This window comes from Dioscorea cayenensis, chromosome 17 (genome assembly GCF_009730915.1).
Source record: "Dioscorea cayenensis subsp. rotundata cultivar TDr96_F1 chromosome 17, TDr96_F1_v2_PseudoChromosome.rev07_lg8_w22 25.fasta, whole genome shotgun sequence".
Classification (NCBI taxonomy): Eukaryota; Viridiplantae; Streptophyta; class Magnoliopsida; order Dioscoreales; family Dioscoreaceae; genus Dioscorea; species Dioscorea cayenensis.
This window is the reverse complement of record NC_052487.1, coordinates 15,137,963-15,156,316: the sequence shown is the minus strand read 5'-3', so window position 1 is coordinate 15,156,316 and position 18,354 is coordinate 15,137,963. Positions and strand designations below refer to the sequence as shown.

General features: G+C 36.9%; 1 non-coding gene across 1 annotated transcript; it reads left to right on the top strand.

The window, feature by feature from the left end:
- The first annotated feature begins 1,611 nt into the window (after positions 1 to 1,611).
- On the top strand, positions 1,612 to 1,717 carry LOC120281514. Its single transcript, XR_005542653.1, has one exon. It is a non-coding gene; the product is annotated as a small nucleolar RNA R71 (small nucleolar RNA).
- The last annotated feature ends 16,637 nt before the right edge of the window (positions 1,718 to 18,354 follow it).

The following is an 18,354-nucleotide window of genomic DNA, read 5'->3' as shown; positions in this document are numbered from 1 at the left end:
GAAGAGTCTTGGTTGAAATCTTGGGGGTTCGAATTACTTTGGTCACACTTGGGCATGATTGTTCTTATAGAAGAAGTTAGGGTGGTTTCTCCAATAAGGGTTGTAACTGTTTGAAAAAGGATCATTTTGTATTTTTGGATTAAAATTGTTGACATAGTTAGCTAGCTCCATTGGTAGGTCCTGAGGAGGAAAACTTCCTAATTGACAATTTGTAGCAATATGTACAAAACAACCACAAATCTCACATGAAACACTAACATCACCTACGGCATTCATATTTAGGTTATCATACTTTTGAGTCAAAGCATTAACTTTGGTCACTAATGCTATGTTTAGATTGAGGCCCAGCGAGGGAAAGTAAAGTATAACGAGGGTTTTGGAGGGTCAGAGTGAGCCTTTCCTTCATTTGGATAGATATTTTTAATTTCACAAAGGGAAAAGAAGGGTTAACTTTGACCCTCCAAAACCCTTCGAAACCCCATATTTTTGGCACCTTATTTGAGTGCCGGGGGAGGAGAACTTCCTAAAAAATTTAAAATTCTTTAAAATACCTTAATACCCTTAATTTTTTAAATTAATTTACATAACACCACTTAATAAGTTTATTCTTTAACTTTTTTCAATCTAATTTTATTTTAAACAAGTATTCACATGACACCCATAACAGATCCTTGTTTTTATATATTTTTTTGTTTGCTTATTTGTTTATTTGTTTGTTTATGCTGTGTTTTTTATTTATCAATTCATCCTTAGAAGAATTTGTCTCAATAGAATTCTTTTCTATCCAAATTTTATTCTAAGTACAAATAAAATTAAACTTTTCTTTAAGTGAGAAAAGGAAACTAATAATTATCTAATTCAACATGATTATTACGCTATAAACTAAAATATTAGAATAGATTTACTAACAATATGATGAAGTGATCTTGTGATGATCTAATAGAGTTGTACAAGAAATTGGTTTTTAAATAATGTATGATATACTTTCAAAGGAGAAATAAATGATGGTACTTGAGAAAAACAAAATTAAAATATAAAAATCAAAATCAAAATAACAATGATAATAATAATAATTTAATATTTATTAAAAAAATTTACTTAAAGTGTGAATTTATTTGAGATATTTATAATGCACGTGTTTAAATAAAAATAAGTAATTTTTTATTTAATAATAAGGGTATAATTGGTAAATCATATTATTATATTTCCTTTCCTTTTCTTTCCCTTTCTTAACCAAACAAGATTTCTCAGAAAACCCTCCTTTCCTTTCTATCCATAAAATTTGTCTATCCAAATAAGGGTTGACCCCTTCCTTTCCTTTCCCTTACTTTCCCTTTCCTTCCCTCCCCTTACATCCCTTTACTTTCCCTTCTACTTTTGAATCCAAACACTATGTAAGGTTCAAAGCATCAACATTATACTCTTCTGGAACCTTTTGTGGATTACCTCTTTCATTTGACCATTGGTAATGATTAAGAGCCATGTCTTCGATAAGGTTGTAAGTTTCACCAACATGCTTCATCTTAGTGCCCCACTAACTATGGCATCAATGGAAATGTGGGTGTTGTAATTCAATCCATTATAAAAGTGTGTACAATCAAACATTTCTCTAAACCATGGTGGGGGATAGTATTAATAGCTCTTTAAATCTATCCCTTGCGCCATACACGGATTCATTGTCTTTCTGAGCAAAGCTAGTGATCTGATTTCTCAATTGGGCAATCTTGTTAGGAAGGAAATACTTGGCTAAGAAGGCTTGAAGCCCAAGTTGTAATAGATCCTACATGCAGAGATTGTAGCCATGCTTAAGTTGTCCCGTACAGGGAAAGGAAATAGTGTAAGCCTAATGACATCTGTTGCCATTGAGCTTTAGAGTATCCCAATATTCTAACGCTGAACGATGCATGTTGGGATCCTTAGTTGGTGAAATGCTTTTTCAACTTTGATATTGAATGCAAAATGCTTTTTCAACTTCCGGATTTGATTCCACCAAATTTTAAGAGCTTTCAAACCTTTACATAAATAAAGCAACCTATCTACAAGAAAAACAAAGCAAAGTTAGAACAACTAGAGAAAACGTAAGAAGTGAAAATAAAACATTTGGTCTACCCAATTTGCAATTACAACCAATATCAACAAGCCTTAGTCCCCGCCAATAGCTCTAAAAACTTGCTGTATACCGTATGCACATGGTTGCTAAGTGGTAATAAAGTTATCAACAAGGCTAAGTTATTAATTACTGAATAATTACAATAAAGCTAAAAGTGATTAAGGGTAATGGCTTGGGGTAAAGTTCAAGTTTAAATTATCCTAGGATTAGGTTTCACTACAAGGAAGGGTAAAGCCTTTGTTCTGAGCTCCTCTCGATTTCAAGATATAACAAGGTGCTTGCTATTCCCTTTCAAGGTGCTTAAACTCTAGTGGTGATTAAACCTAATTAAATTCCTCATGGTGAATAAACCTAATAAAATTCTTTGAGTTTTGTGACAAGCTAATGGATACTGAAGAAACCTTAATTCAAGGTTCCTAGTTTAGTTCCATGATTAAAGTATTAAAGTTCACCTCTCAGCCCTTCCTTAAGTGCTTTAAAATACAAATCAAAATTAATTAACCATTAACAAAGAGGAGAAATTCAAAACATAAACATCTCTTACATTCCTTGGCTAATCTCAATCCTAGAAAGAAAAATAATGAGTGGATTTTATATAGATATTTTATATACCCTATTGTGTGATTTACTTGTCATTTTAGCATGTTTTTGTTATAAACCAATGCTACTTGAGGTATGTTTGGTAATTGTTGCAGATAATTGGGTTTTGGACCAAAAGGAATGAATAGGAGATTAATTCTAACGCAAAACAGTGTTGGAATGCAATTTTTAGAATAAGCATGGTTCGAAGCACACTCGTGCTTGGAATCCCGGTCGGAAGCATGGACGTGCTGAGCCTTATGCTTTTTACTAGAGTCTGCACAAGGCTTGGAAGCATGGTTTCACCTTTTCTAGCACCAGCGTGCTGAGGGAGCATGGTCAGTAAGCATGGGCGTGATTACGCTCATGTGTTTTATTGGAAATCTCTTGGAAATATTAGCACGGCCACAAGGCTTCATGCACCATCGTGCTCAGAGAGCATCATACATTTTACTAGTTTTGTGCCAAAGATCACTTTCTAGCATCTAGAGCCCAACACGGTCATCAGCACGGTTGTCAACACAGCTGTGCTTGCATTGAGAAAGGGATATTTAGGCCCTAAAGTTAGATTTGATAAAGATCTTCTTCTCTCTTTCTAAAGGTGCGGGTTAGGGTACCCGTCGGCATCATTCAATGCTGGATTCGGAGCAGAGATAAGTGTGGGATAAGAGGATTGCTGGCGACGATCATTGGCAAGCTTTCTTCCGCGTAATTGTGAAGCAAGAAGGGAGTCTAATGGATCATCTTTGTTTCTCTTATTTCTTTTCTATGATTGATTATAGAACCATGAGTTTTAACTGACTTTCAGTGCCTTAGATTATGAATGATAAGTGTCTAAATGTACTTATTTTAGTATATGTATTTGTTACCTCTAGCATGTGTTTTCATTGGAATTGATGCCCGTTTTGTGCTGAATCGTATGTTATTTGCTTTGCAGGTCACGGGAATGCCATGAAAGACACGAAGATATGATTTGGGTGAAAAAGAGAAGAAAACCAGGTCACGGTACTGTAGCATATTCGATGCAACAAGCTACTGTAGTTAGAGTACTGTAGCAGTGACACTGTAGCACATGGAGAGTTTCTAGTCAGGAATTGAATCACGGCATACGACCTCAATGCTGCCCGGTATAGAGCCCGTGATGATTACTATAGCCAATGAAGAGAACAAGTTTTTCTTGAAGGCATACTGGCTCAATGAGGTGCTCATTGAGCCAGTATAGATACTATTCCGAGTGCATTTATGGAGTTTGCCTACCCCAAATAGTGTCAATGAGGAGCTCTATGAGGACCTCATGGAGCCAGTATACCACCTGAATGAGGTCCTCATAGAGAGGGGTATACCACTCAGGTTGGAGGCCATTTTGGGGGATGATGAGTGATATATAAGGGAACTTTTGGACGGGATTAGGGAAGATTTGGAGAGGAGACTTTGAGGAGGCTTGGCAGCCAGCACTAGGGAAGAAGAGGAGAAAGGAAGAGATCATTTGGAAGAGTGTTTTGGCTTGAGGCTTGGGAAGATCAGGGGCTAGATCTCAAGGGGAAAGCTTCATCATCAAAGGAGGAGGAGTATTCAGCTTTCCTTGGGCTTGAGGAAGCATTTTTCGGCCGGCATTTTTCCTTCTTCATCATCATTCGGACTAGGGAGTGTCATTTATGTATTTACTTTTTGTTTTTGTTGAGATTGATATGCTTATTTGTATGATGGCACACTAGACCCCCAAGGCCACCGGATGTAGGTGAACCTTGGGGGTTCATCATGTATTTTGGATGCTACATTTACATTTGGAGTGTATTGGTGTGATTTATGGTTTGGTTCATTGTGTTTTATGCCTAGAACTATTATGTGGAGAAATCCTTAGTTCTTGTTTGAGTTGTACACGTAGATGTGACCTACTCACTTGTATTAGATCGTTAATGAACTAAAAGGGGTAATCTTTGACCAACATGCCAAGAAATTGGATGTAGGTAGCCCCTTCGAACCATGAGGATAAACTTAGGTTAAGTGCATCCTTATCGCGTGATCTCCTTGTACTCAATGCAATCGTAGGAATATGATTAAGGAGAGATTCCTGTCATCATTTGTACGGGATTAGGGTTTAGCCGCCGAGAAATTGGGGTTGAACTAATTTTGAGGTCCATTGGTCTAAATCACCCTTGCCATTTATTTTTTATGCATCCTTATATCATGATGACCCCTCTTGGGAATCCTCATCCCTAGGCCTATTCTTAGCATCATTGCTCTTGTGATTTTCTTGCTTGCCTTGGAATTACTATAACTGTGTTTTATTTACATTCTTGCTTGTATTAGAGTAATATACCATGCTTAAGTTGTAAGGTTAGAAAGTGAGTGATGGAGGAGTAATAGGAGCTCCTTAGCCCCGTGGAATACGATCCTTGGGCTTTTGCACAAGGTATTACTTGGCGACCCCGTACACTTGCGGGTGATCAACCAAGTTTTTGGCGCCGTTGCCGGGGACATTAAGGAATTCTAGGAAACTTCTAGCTTATTGCTCTAACCATTTTTTTTCTTTTCTTTTTTTTTCTTCTTTTCTTTTGTCTTACTTCTTTTTGAGCTTAACTTTCTTTATCTTTATCGACTTTGCAAGGTACTATGCATGACACAAGCAAATCCATCAAATCTAGTTGCACAAGACAGTGAAATTGAAAAAGGTTCATTATGGCAGATTTGGGACTTACACAAGGGCATGAGCGGGCTATGGTTAACATCTGGAATGATTGGGTACCACCTACACATCATTTATTCCACATACAGGACAGTACAATATGTAGATTCAAACCATGGGAAGGCTGCATTACAGCAGCTGAAGACAATATTTAGAAAGCCATGCTTACAGACTTCATGAATTATGGAAGAGTTCCAACGAAGGAAGAAGTCAGTATTCCTACTGATCTAACTACAATGGACATAGCAAAACTGCAAGCATATCAGTCAATTCCTGTACATGAACCTAGCAAACTTCAAGGGGAAAACACTAAGGAGATTGTGCAACCTGTGTATGGCATCAATGAGCGTTCTGGTGAAAGCTCAGTATCTGCAGAAGAAGTTGAACTAGAAGATAGTGATGTACTGCTGCATAAAAATTTGCGACCGTCAAATGAGGAAACACCTCAACTAGAATTGAAAAAGTTGCTTGAGCATCTCGAATATGCATTCCTTGGAGAAGGAACTCAGCTTCCTGTCATCATTGCTTCAAATCTTACGGTAGAACAAAAGCAAGATTTGGTGAATGTCTTAAAAAAACACAAGAATGCAATTGCTTGGAAGATAGCTGACATTAAGGGGATAAGTCCCTCGTTTTGCACTCACAAAATTTTGATGGAGGATGATCATAAACCATCAGCCCTACCACAAAGAAGACTAAATCCAAACATGAAGGAGGTAGTAAAGGCTGAAGTCATCAAACTTCTTGATGCAGGCATTATCTATCCAATTTCTGACAATGAGTGGGTGAGCCTAGTGCAAGTAGTACCTAAAAAGGGGGGATGACTGTGATCACTAATGAGAAGAATGAGTTAATTCCTACTCGAACAATCACAGGGTGGCGTATCTGCATTGACTACAGAAAATTGAATGATGCTACCCGAAAAGATCATTTCCCGCTACCATTTATCGATCAGATGCTTGAGAGGCTTGCTGGGTATTCGTACTACTGCTTCCTGGATGGCTTTTCAGGGTATTTCTAGATTCCCATCGTGCCATAAGACCAAGAAATAACCACATTCACATGCCCTTATGGAACATTTGCGTACTGCCGCATGCCTTTCGGCCTTTGTAATGCTCCCGCCATTTTTCAGAGATGCATGTTGGCAATTTTCGAAGATATGGTGGAAGACTTTATGGAGGTGTTCATGGATGATTTTTCTGTATTTGGTGACTCCTTTATGCTATGCCTCAAGAATCTAGAACGTGTTCTTGCTCGGTGCGAGGAGACCAACCTCGTACTAAGTTGGGAGAAATGTCACTTCATGGTTCAAGAAGGGATAGTCCTGGGTCACAGAATTTCAAAAGAAGGAATCGAGGTAGATAGAGCAAAGATCTCCATAATAGAGAAGCTACATCCTCTAACCTCAGTTAAAGCCATCAGGAGTTTTCTGGGACATTCAGGTTTTTATAGAAGATTCATCAGGGACTTCGCCAAAATTTCTAGACCTTTAACGAAATTATTGGAAAAAGATGTACCGTTCAAGTTCGATGATGAGTGCATGAAAGCTTTTATCACCCTTAAGGAGAAGCTAACCCATGCACCCATAATGATAGCTCCAAATTGGGATTCCCCCTTTGAATTGATGTGTGATGCAAGTGATTTTGTAGTGGGTGCAGTCCTTGGGCAATGAAAAGACAAACACTTCCATCCCATATATTTTGCAAGCAAAACGTTAACAGATGCTCAAGAGAATTACACCACAACAGAAAAGAGTTGCTTGCCATGGTCTTTGCATTTGATAAATTCCGATCCTATCTAGTTCTTTCCAAGGTGGTGGTTTACACTGATCATTCAGCTTTGCGGTACCTACTCAGTAAGTCGGATGCAAAACCAGGCTTGATTAGATGGGTCCTCTTACTTCAGGAGTTTGATCTTGAAATCAAGGACAAGAGAGGGGCGGAGAATCTTGCAGCGGATCATTTATCCCGTTTGGAGAATCCTAATCTCGAAACTTTGAGAGAGAAAGATATCAATGATTCATTTCCTGAAGAGCACTTGTATAATATTCAAGTCATAGAAGAGTTCGAGCCACCTTGGTTTGCTGATTTTGCCAACTACTTAGTTGGGGGTGTCATCCCAATATGGTTCACGCATCAATAATGGAAGAAATTTTTTTCGGACCTCAAGCACTACTTGTGGGAGGATCCCTACCTCTTTAGAATTTGTTCAGACCAGGTTGTTTGAAGATGTGTTTCGTAGACTGAGGGTCTAAGTATCTTGAAACAATGTCATTCAGGACCAACTGGGGGCCATTACCATGCAAATCAGACTGCGAAGAAGATTCTTGATTCAGGTTTCTATTGGCCGACATTGTTTCAAGACACCCGAAAGTTCATACAATCTTGCGATAGATGTCAAAGGGTGTGTAACCTTTCTCGCCGAGATGAGATGCCCCAAAATTGGAATCAAGCTTGTGAAATTTTTGACGTGTGAGGGATTGACTTCATGGGGCCATTACCAAGCTCACATGGTTGTAAGTTCATTCTCGTAGTAGTCGATTACATGTCTAAATGGGTAGAAGCTCATGCCCTACCAACAAGCGATGCAAGGGCAGTGGTAAAATTCTTAAAGAAGCTTTTCTCTCGGTTTGGAACACCACGAGCAATCATTAGCGATCGGGCACTCACTTTTGTAATGCTCAGTTTACAAAGATTCTAAAGTGCTACAATGTCTACCACAAACTAGCAACACCATATCATCCACAAACTAGCGGACAAGTGGAAGTTTCCAACAGGGATTTAAAAAGAATCTTGGAGAAAAATGTTGCTCAGAATAGAAGAGACTGGGTAGAACACTTAGATGACGCTCTGTGGACTTACAGAACAACATATAAGACTCCTATTGGGACCACCCCATACAGATTAGTCTATGGAAAAGCATGTCACCTACATGTAGAACTTGAACACAAAGCTTATTGGGCTACTAAATTTCTGAATTTTGATTCCACCCATTAGCCAAATGATGTATACACCCTACCTCAACACCTTTAGCCATACCATTATAGATGATAATCTGGGACCCCAAAGGGAAATTGATAACTCATACCTATATTACATGTGCATGCTAGCCCGCAAAGGATAGAACACCCGGTATCATGCGCTTGAAGAGTATGGCCATTTAGAGAAAACTGGGTTTTAGAAATTCCCTCCTCTAAGAATGTGATACTAAATGCGGTCCCAATGACCTCAAGGCTTATACACTAAGCCTTAATGTGCCAAGGTATATCTTGAGAAGGTGTATACATGACTCAGATCCCTATTAACCTCCCTAATTAACTATATAAAATATATTTCTACGGAGCTTGCAATCATAGTATATTAGCAGTCACATTTAGTCACTAGAATTACATAAAAATAAAAACTAAAAATAATTGATGTAAACATTGTTGGTAAAACACTTACTGTCATGCCCCATACCCTAGCTGGGCACGTGGCAATCACCATGGCAACAAGGAGAGGGTTATACTTCACCCCCACATCTGAGTCATTGTAAGGCTCAACATAAACTTGATATCACAAACTCATCGGGAAGAAGAACATAAACTCAACAATAAAATTACAATAAGGTTCTCCTACACTAGAACCTAGAATATAAGAAACATTAATTAGAATACAAGTCATGGTTTAACATACACTCAGAATACAAAGAGTACAAATGCAACAACAAAACATAGTAATTAGGTATAGTGGATCCGTATAGTCTGCATACCAAAACATAACCAACCTATACTCAGGAGTGGACACAAGTCACTCTAATGACTGCTCAGCACTACCAAGTCCAGCATCACAATCTGAGAGAGAGAGAGAGAGAGAGAGAGAGAGAGAGAGTTGTGAGTAACAGGTGTTACCCAGTGAATGGTGATGACTAGATATAGGACCACCATGGAGTTTTAAATTTTTAAAAATTTAGAATACTGTCTTCCTTGGTGTTGGCCTTTGAGATCCCCATGTGGTGACCTTGAGTCTATTACATAAACGAAGGTATCACCCTTCTTGAACCCTGTCAATGGCTCTACACACCTCTTAACTAGGGGTAAACATATGGTTGACCACACCGCCTCCCATTAGGTCAGACTGTGGGACCCCCACTGCAGTGGTAGAATGAAGTACGAGGTCAGGCCATGGCCGTAGTCATCATCAAAGTCAAATACATAAATATAATAATTTCCAATTTACAACTCAAGAAATCCATCATTGCACATTATCGATTCAAACAATATACTCTCAAAATAAATATTACGAATCACCATATAATGGCTAAATATACAAATAAATTTTAAACCATATTCACTTAAAGTGTAAATACATAGGCATGTTAGCATACATCTTTCAAAATAAACATGTATAAGTATTCTAGGTTTTAGTAAAACACATACATATATTTCAAGTAGTACTGAAATATATTCAAACCATTCTATTAAATTGATCTTTGGCAAAGAAAAATGAAATACAATTTGGTATAAGAAATAGAGTGTAAAACACACACACACACACACACACACACACACACACACACACATATATATATATATAATATACTATACTACTCTTATTATGACTATGCAACCACAAATCAACCACTCACAAAACAAGTCGTATCTCCTCGAGTTTCGTTTACTGTTCGGTGATTTCCTTACCCTTGGAAGATGTTTCACCACCTATCTACAAAATAGGAATCAAAGAAGCAATTAATATAAGAATGAAAACTAAAATGCTTGAGCATCCGAGGTTATATGCCGTACATGCAACACTAGGGTTATAAGGGAAAATGTCATTTTGGACCCAAAATACCTTAGAGTTAAGTAAAATTAATTCTAATGAAGTTCAAGCATGAAGTACTTCCTTTTGGACTAATGAAGTAAAAGAAATGATAGTAGGATTTTGGTGCTATAGTAACTTTGAAACTACTACAGTGATCCTGGCCTTAACAACACCATATATAAAGTTTTTCTCAAATTTACAACACCATATATAAGAATTTGTTTACAAGAATCAAAGATAACAAATTACAAGATCAAGGGCTCCATTTTAAGCCCAAAATTTCTTACAAAACATAGTAAATTTAAAGGTTTAACCTTAGCTTTCCAAATGTGTAAAACAATGAAATAAAACAAGTACAGAAAGTAAAACTAGGGTAAGACCTCCTACCAAACTCAAGAGCAAGTGATTGAGGGTTTTGGGTGTCAACTTCTCCCTATTTTTATTTTATTTTATTTTATTTTTTTAAGGAAATGACAAAATTACCATTTTGCCTTCTTTTAAAAATAAAGAATAAAGAAGGGTCCAAATGACCAAATTACCCCTGGCTTTGTTTGGATTTCGGACAAAAGCCATTGTGCAAACTTGCCAAAATGCTACTAATATTAAATGACTATTTTATCCTTAATACATATACAAAAGTTTAACGATGCCTGAGATCCCAATTAGGACTAAGTACAACACTTATTAATTAATAAAACAACATTCAATAAAATAACATGATATAAAATCCACCACTACCAACTTACCTATTTTTTGGGATTCCTGGCTTAACTTGGTTTCTTAATTGGTGAACTCTCCTATTTTCTTCTTCCAACCTCTAAATAGATAAATAATAATAAACAAATAAATACACTAGCCAAGGCAGATAGAGAAACAAAAAAGATAAGACAAATTGAATAACTTTCTCTTAACTGAAGTAAAGCAGTCGACTTAGCTTAACTGGTCCAACTCCACCAGTAAATTTAAAACCACACTTACCACTAACATCCAAACTTACTAAAGTCTGAATCTAACTTAATAATTTGGGCCCAAACAATCAAACCAATTTGAACTGCTCCAATAATAGCTTAGGCCCACTGCTATAATGCAATCCTTATAATAATCTCTAACTCTCCAAATATACTTATGTATATATATACATGTACTTTCCTATCATAGTTACCACTAACTCCAACATCATCAACAACAATCACCTTCATCCTCTCTATTGCAAACCATCATTGTATTGTCATCATATCATCATCACATCATCCCATGTTCATGCTTAAGACCATAGGTCTCTTTATTAACCATGCATTTGCCAACCTGGACATCATTCATGCTCTTAACTCTTCACACACCGTCCTTACATTTTCATCATCATGTACTCCCTTGTACTCCCTTGAACTCCACAAAAATAAGCCAAATCTCTGCAACTATGCATTTTCTCTTCTCCTCCGCACATGCATAAATGTATCCAATCTGTACATCGTAGGATGCATGCTTACAAACCCAACATCCACACACCAACTGTAATACTAAGAACCTTTCTTTGGTTTTGTTTCCTACTTTGGATGTATTGAGTAAAGTTTTGTTTGGTCTGGGAATTCGTGGTTATAGAATAGCCTTTATAATGGGGTTCTGACACAGCCTATTCCATCTCTAGTCTTAAAATCTTTTGTTGGGATGAAATTTGCACAGCCTGTGTCAATTCTGGCTCACAAGCTTTTGTAAAAAACGAAAATCCACACAGCCTGTGCCATTCCTAGTAGTAGGTCTTTTATCAAGATTAAGATCAGTACCGGTTGTGCGTAATGGCACAGCCTGTGGGACGCTTTCCTGCACCATTCTTTCTTGTTGTCACAAGGTTGTTTTTGTTATTTTTAAACCTTAATCTTTTTTATCCGTCTTTCTTCTACTTTGTTTCTCTTTTCATCCTCAAAGCTCCCTCCTCTTGGATCAGTACCTTAAATTCCTCCATCTTCCATCCCAAGTGAAGCCTCCTTGGTTCCTTTTTCTTCCCTTAGAGTTTAGCAAGGTAAGCCACCTTCTTTTGTCTTGTTTCTCCATGTTTTCTTCCATTTTCTAGATGGATCTAGGGTTTGTGGTGAATGATTATTTTTGAACCTTTATTATTGCATTGTCTTCTTGTTTGATGTGAGGAATGTTGTTGTTGAATTATCCTTTTGTATCTTGTTATAATCTTGAGCAGCCTTTATGCTTGAAATCATGAGTCATAGATTTGCAACAAATCCATAACAAATTTGTTGCAAATTTGCAACTTATTTGTAACAAAATTTTTGTTTGCCTAACAAATCCAATACAAATTCATCAATGCCTTATTCTTACATACATCAATGAGTTTATAATTATGATCCTAAGAAAATATAACACACATAAAAATTCCAATATACTTAAAAAAATAATAATTGTAGTAGTATTAACATGCACAAAGAAAAATGAAAAAGTATAGTAGTAGTAACGGGCACAAAGACAAATGAAAAAGACAACCGATAACTATAGGTCATTATCATCCTCCTTGTCTTCCCCCTGAGGCTGCTATGTTTGCCCTTGTCCATTAAAATGCAATCTAGGCTGCATCATCATTCTCATATGCTTTCATTCACAATGCATCTGTCTTATCATGTTTTTGTTATGCTGTATTAAATTCTAGTTTTGTTGCTCCAATTCTATCATATTATTTTTTAATGTCTTCCATCTCAGACACAATCTCTAAGGGGATCGTAGCTGATAAAGGTGGTGGGGGAGCTGATGTAGCACCACTAGAAAATGACTCTGGATACAAGCTTAATGCCTGCCACCAAAGACCATGAACTATCTTCTTCTTTTCTCCACTAGAAGCCTCAAAGTACATAACATCCATATTTAGTGGTGAAGGCTGTGAACCATTTGATAATGACTATGAAGCAATCTCAACCATCTTCTACATGGCATCTTATAATTAATTATAACATTAATTAGAATATGTATGAAATAATCTATAAAAATAAAATAATATTAGATAAAGTTAGAAAATTACATAAACTGCCTATGCTTGTGAATCAACACTTTTTCCCTCTTTATTCACATGAGTCTTGTAGAAGATATCAAATGAAGTAGGTGTCATCTAAAGTGACTTGTTCTAAAAATAACAACAAAAATAAAACATAAAAATTTATAACAAGTTTAATTAATAAGAAAAAGTTTAAAATTAAACCATTAATTTTTTAATGCCGCAATGAAAGTAAATAAATTTTAAATATGTACCAAATCTACAGTATGCTCAACAAATGATTTGGAGCCTCCCAGATGCCTGCTAATTCCACTTCCTTTGTCTCATGTCTCAATACATTGATTAATGGAGGCCTGCCTTGACTTATGAATTCTTCTTTATTCCAATACTCCAACCATTTATTCCAAATCTCATCTTCAACCCAAGTTGGCTTCTTACCAGTCTTCTCATAAGATTTGTGTCACCTACATAAATTTCCACTATATTGCCCTAGACAGACCTTCCTACACTGCTTTAATGGTACCTTCTTCTTCTATGGGCCAATAATAATGTTTCTTCAAAAATAAAGAAATAAAAAATAAAATATTAGTTTATTCATAAAAAAACCAATAAGAATTATAGATAAATTAATGGAATAAAATTAACATTACAATTGGTAAAATTTAAACATAAATAAAAACATAATTGAACCTTAAATTCCATTCAATAAAAATTATAAGGGTGGTTATCAATTTTGGACCACGTATATCCTTCTTTGTACTGGCTTTCCTTCATTTTCTTCGTAATAAATTTAGAAATCGCATGACTATGTGGCATAAACCTAAAGTAGCACAATGAATGTTAATGAAAAATTGTATAATATTATAGTAGAAATATGTGTATTGATAAGTGCTTGTGTATTAGTAATACGAAGTATTCTTTTCTTACATTGAGTATTACTTTTCTCAGATTTTATTGCTTATACATGTCTATTTGTGTTTTTTTTGTGCATGTAGGGTTCTGGAGACAATTATGAAAGAAATAAACCAAAAGTAGATCGTGGATGCAATTTGTTGATGAAATCTTGGAGGGAACAAACCTGAAGACACAAGTTGTGATCAAAGGCATGTGAGTGTGTGCCAACCTTGGACGTGCTCTAGTGAACATGCAAAATTGGAGGGGCACAAAGGCAGTCATGCTCATGTGTTCCGACTTGTGCAACACTAGCAAAATCTTCATCAAATGTGATTTTATTGAAGACGCAACGTGATCTACCGCATGGACGTGTGCCCATTCATGTGGCCTCGAGGAAAAGTGTGGATTTGGAAGCATTTCAGTGAAGTACTATAGCAGTTCGGTGTAGCAAAGTACTGTAGCAAATTACTATAGCAGTTACTGTTTACAGTGCACTGAAAATTCAATTCTTGGAGATTCACACGGCTATCTTTTCCCCAACTTTGGAGGCACTCGTGGCTATGGTTTGGAGAGCCTTTGGCAAGGTTTTTGGAGTGGTTCTACGACCTTCAACATTGCATTCTTTTGGTAGATAGTTATTTAGGGAGCTTTCATGGGCGTCGATTCGGCGAGGTGTGTCCTAGTCTTGACGAGGAAACCTTTGGAGAAGATGAGGCTACTCCACAAGACCATCAATACGGACCACAAGGGGGTTTTACTTATGGATTTCTTGCTTTTTTATTCGATTTTATTATTGATTGTATCTTGCTCAATGGAGAGCTAAACCCCTAGTGGGTTCTTGGACTTGTAAACCCTAGGATGATATCATTTCATTGACCTTTTGTTATGTTTCTTTAATTGATTTTTTTAATTGAGTTCCAATCTTGAATGCTTGTTGAGTTGATTTTCCCTTAGAGTAATACTAGGGTTGAGAATCTATCTTGGTAATCTTTGTGGATGAGTGACACACCATGAGGGTTAGACAAAGCAAGGTTGGAGAGGGTCGAGAGGGTGAGTCGAGAGGTAGCGGAACTTCCCCTTTTCCTTCTGATGTGATTTATCATACCTCCACATTCCAAGAGTTCTTTGCGGTCACAATAGAGTGAAGTGCTAAGAGAGGAACTCCGCTAAAGCTTAGTTGCGCAAGCAACAGAGTGAAGCGTTGAAGTAATCCTTAGTGTTGAGGCTTAATTATGACTAGGGGTTTTTCGCCTGGACCAAAGGGTTAGATCTATATTAGGGAATAGGGTTTATAAGTTGGAGTCCCTAGAGCTTTATGCAACCCCACACAGTATGAGGCGTCGAGAGCATTCCTTTCTGCCGGGGTATAGTGTAGGGTTAGTCGCGGTTGACCTTAGGTTTGGGACCATGTGTTTAAGGATTTCCATGACTCATTAAATATCGGTTAGGAGATTTAATGATCGGTATTGCACTTAGAGCAATAGTCCTAAGATGAGCAATGTCTGGGTGCCCCACTTTCTATCGATTGTTTCTCCTATCATTTTATTGCGTCTCCTTCTTGTTCTTGTTATTTCTATTTGCATCGACATTATTCACACCACTTGAATCATCTTCACTATAGTTACATAGCAATTCTTGTGTTTCTGATCTTTATTCCCTATGGATACGACTACCCACTCCCAAGGGTACTTTATTACTTCGATAACCCGTGCACTTGCGGTATGCACTCGCAAGGGGTGTGTCATGCATGTATTTGTTTTTGTTAATATATATTCTTTTACCTGTTAGACCCATATAAATATGAACCTGGAGTAAAGAATCACCATCACCTGTAGATGCACCCTCAATAGGAGTAGAAATAGCAAGAGGAGGTGCTGTAGTGGACGCAATAGTAGCTGAAGTAGTATCAGTAGGAAAGGGTACATACAGAAGCTATAGTAGGAGTCGCAGTATATGGCACAAATATATGAGCAAGAGTAGTAGTAGGGGCAATTATAGGGGGAGTAGTGTTGCTCTATATACAATAGCAGAAGATGGCGTAGACGCCGCTATAGACTCGAACTGAGATGTATGCATACTACTCCTCCGGTGAATTGACAAATGATTTCTCCCAGCTATACCTATAAAATATATGAACTTAATACTAACAATACAAATTTACAATATATATAACTACCAATATTTGCAATAAGAAAATTGAAAAACTTAAATAAATACATCCAACTTAAAAAAATTAGTATACACATCAAATTATATTCTACTATTCATCTTCATCATCAAAAGCATCTACTTCATCTTCCTCTTGTTCATCTTCTTTGCTCTTTTCTCTTTCTTTACTTTCCTCTTCTTCAATATACATACCACCAATTTCAGTTAATGCACTGTCAAAAGAATTTAGAGATACTTCTTCTGCTTGATTTCAAATTTCATGTGTTTGTACTTCATTTGTTTGAAAAGAAAGATTAATTAATGATGCATGTGAACTAGCTACCTCAATAATAGATCCTGCCTTAATTGCACAAACTACTAACAAATAATTACAAGATCATCTTAGTGAAGGATATGGTGACTTAAAAACTTGTGCAGCTTAAGTTGCAAGAACAAATGGTTCGTATTTGTTAAATGTCATATTCATATGCACATCAATTAGCTTATATTGTGTGTGAATCCTGGTACCGGTCCATAGTGTCAGATCAAACCAGGGACATTTAAAGGTTTAATTGTCATACAGGTCCATGTAATTGTGTACTTTTTGACCTTTTAGTCCTTCTAATATTTTTAGGTACAATTAAGTCCTCATATTCAGTTTAATTGGGTCATTCTAGTCCACCGCAATTTTTTAGGTACAATTAAGTCCTTGCAATTTACACTTGCTCATCTACACAGCGGACTAAAATGACCTAATTCGATTAAATATAAGAACTTATTTGTACCTAAAAATATTACAAGGACTAAAAAGACAAAAAATACACAATTACAGGGACCTGTACAACAATTAAACCGCATTTAAACAATACAACCTCTTACATTGGCCATCCTTCATACTCCAATTTCACAACCTCAACCAACTTCCCAAAATATTCAAACTCACTTGCAGATAAATTGCATGCCTTTATGCACACTCCATTGTTCATTATGCTCTTAGAAGATCCACATTTCTCTATGTCAAGTTTGTAGCCATTAACATAATATCCATCGTATGTTTTAACCTTATGTAATGATTGGGAAATAAGGCATTTTAACCATTCATTGGTGATCCCTGAACTAGGATGATGTGCCTGTGTATCATATGAAAACATAAACAAATCATGTTGTCAAGTGGACTATCTTTATATCACTTACTTGATGTATGGTTGAACTTCATTGCAATATAATAAAATATATATACGAGCAACATGATATTCCTTATCATCTAAATGTCGTGTGTCACGCCCCGATAATAGTCGAGCACGTGGCAATCGCCATGACAACAAGGAGTGGACCCTACAGAGCCCCACCTCCTAGATGTCGTAAGGCTAAAAAAAACCCTGCTAACATAATTGACTAAAGAAGAAGCCAATAACAACAATAGAACCAGCCAGAGTTCCAAATACAACCAGAAAGTACAAATACAAATACAAGAACAATACACAAAAGACAAGTCTAGTGGATCAATAAAGTTTACATGCACACTACAACTAACCTAGACAAGAAGAAAAGGTAGGTCAGTCTACTGGCTGCCCAGCATAACCCAGTCCAACGTCGCAGTTTGAGAAAGAAGAATGGAGAGTACTGAGTAACAGATATTACCCAGTGAGTGATGACAGCATAGATATAACAGAGTAGTAAAGCATTCCAAATAGTAATTATCACAATAATAATAACATATAAAAGTAGTTCCAGGTATTCAACAGATTAACAATTAAGAACCCCCTTGTGATAACCCTGAGTTTACCCTGGTCAAGAAGTGCACTGAGATCCCCGTGTGATAACCTCAGGTATTCAACAGGTTATCCATATATAATAACAGGTTCTTATCGTTGGGCACTGAGATCCCCGTGTGGTGACCCCAGGTCTCTCACATATAAGAACCCCCTTGTCAATGGCTCCGTGCACCTCTTGACTAGGGTAAACTCAGGGTTGACCACACCGGCTCCCATTAGGCCAGACTGTGGAACCCCACACTACAGTATCAGACTAAAGTCCACTGTCACCATCAAAATCCAAATGCCATAATGCAATTCTTCCTGATTCCAGCTCAAGGAATCCAACAGATGATACTTGAATGTAGAAATCCACATCAAACCATATT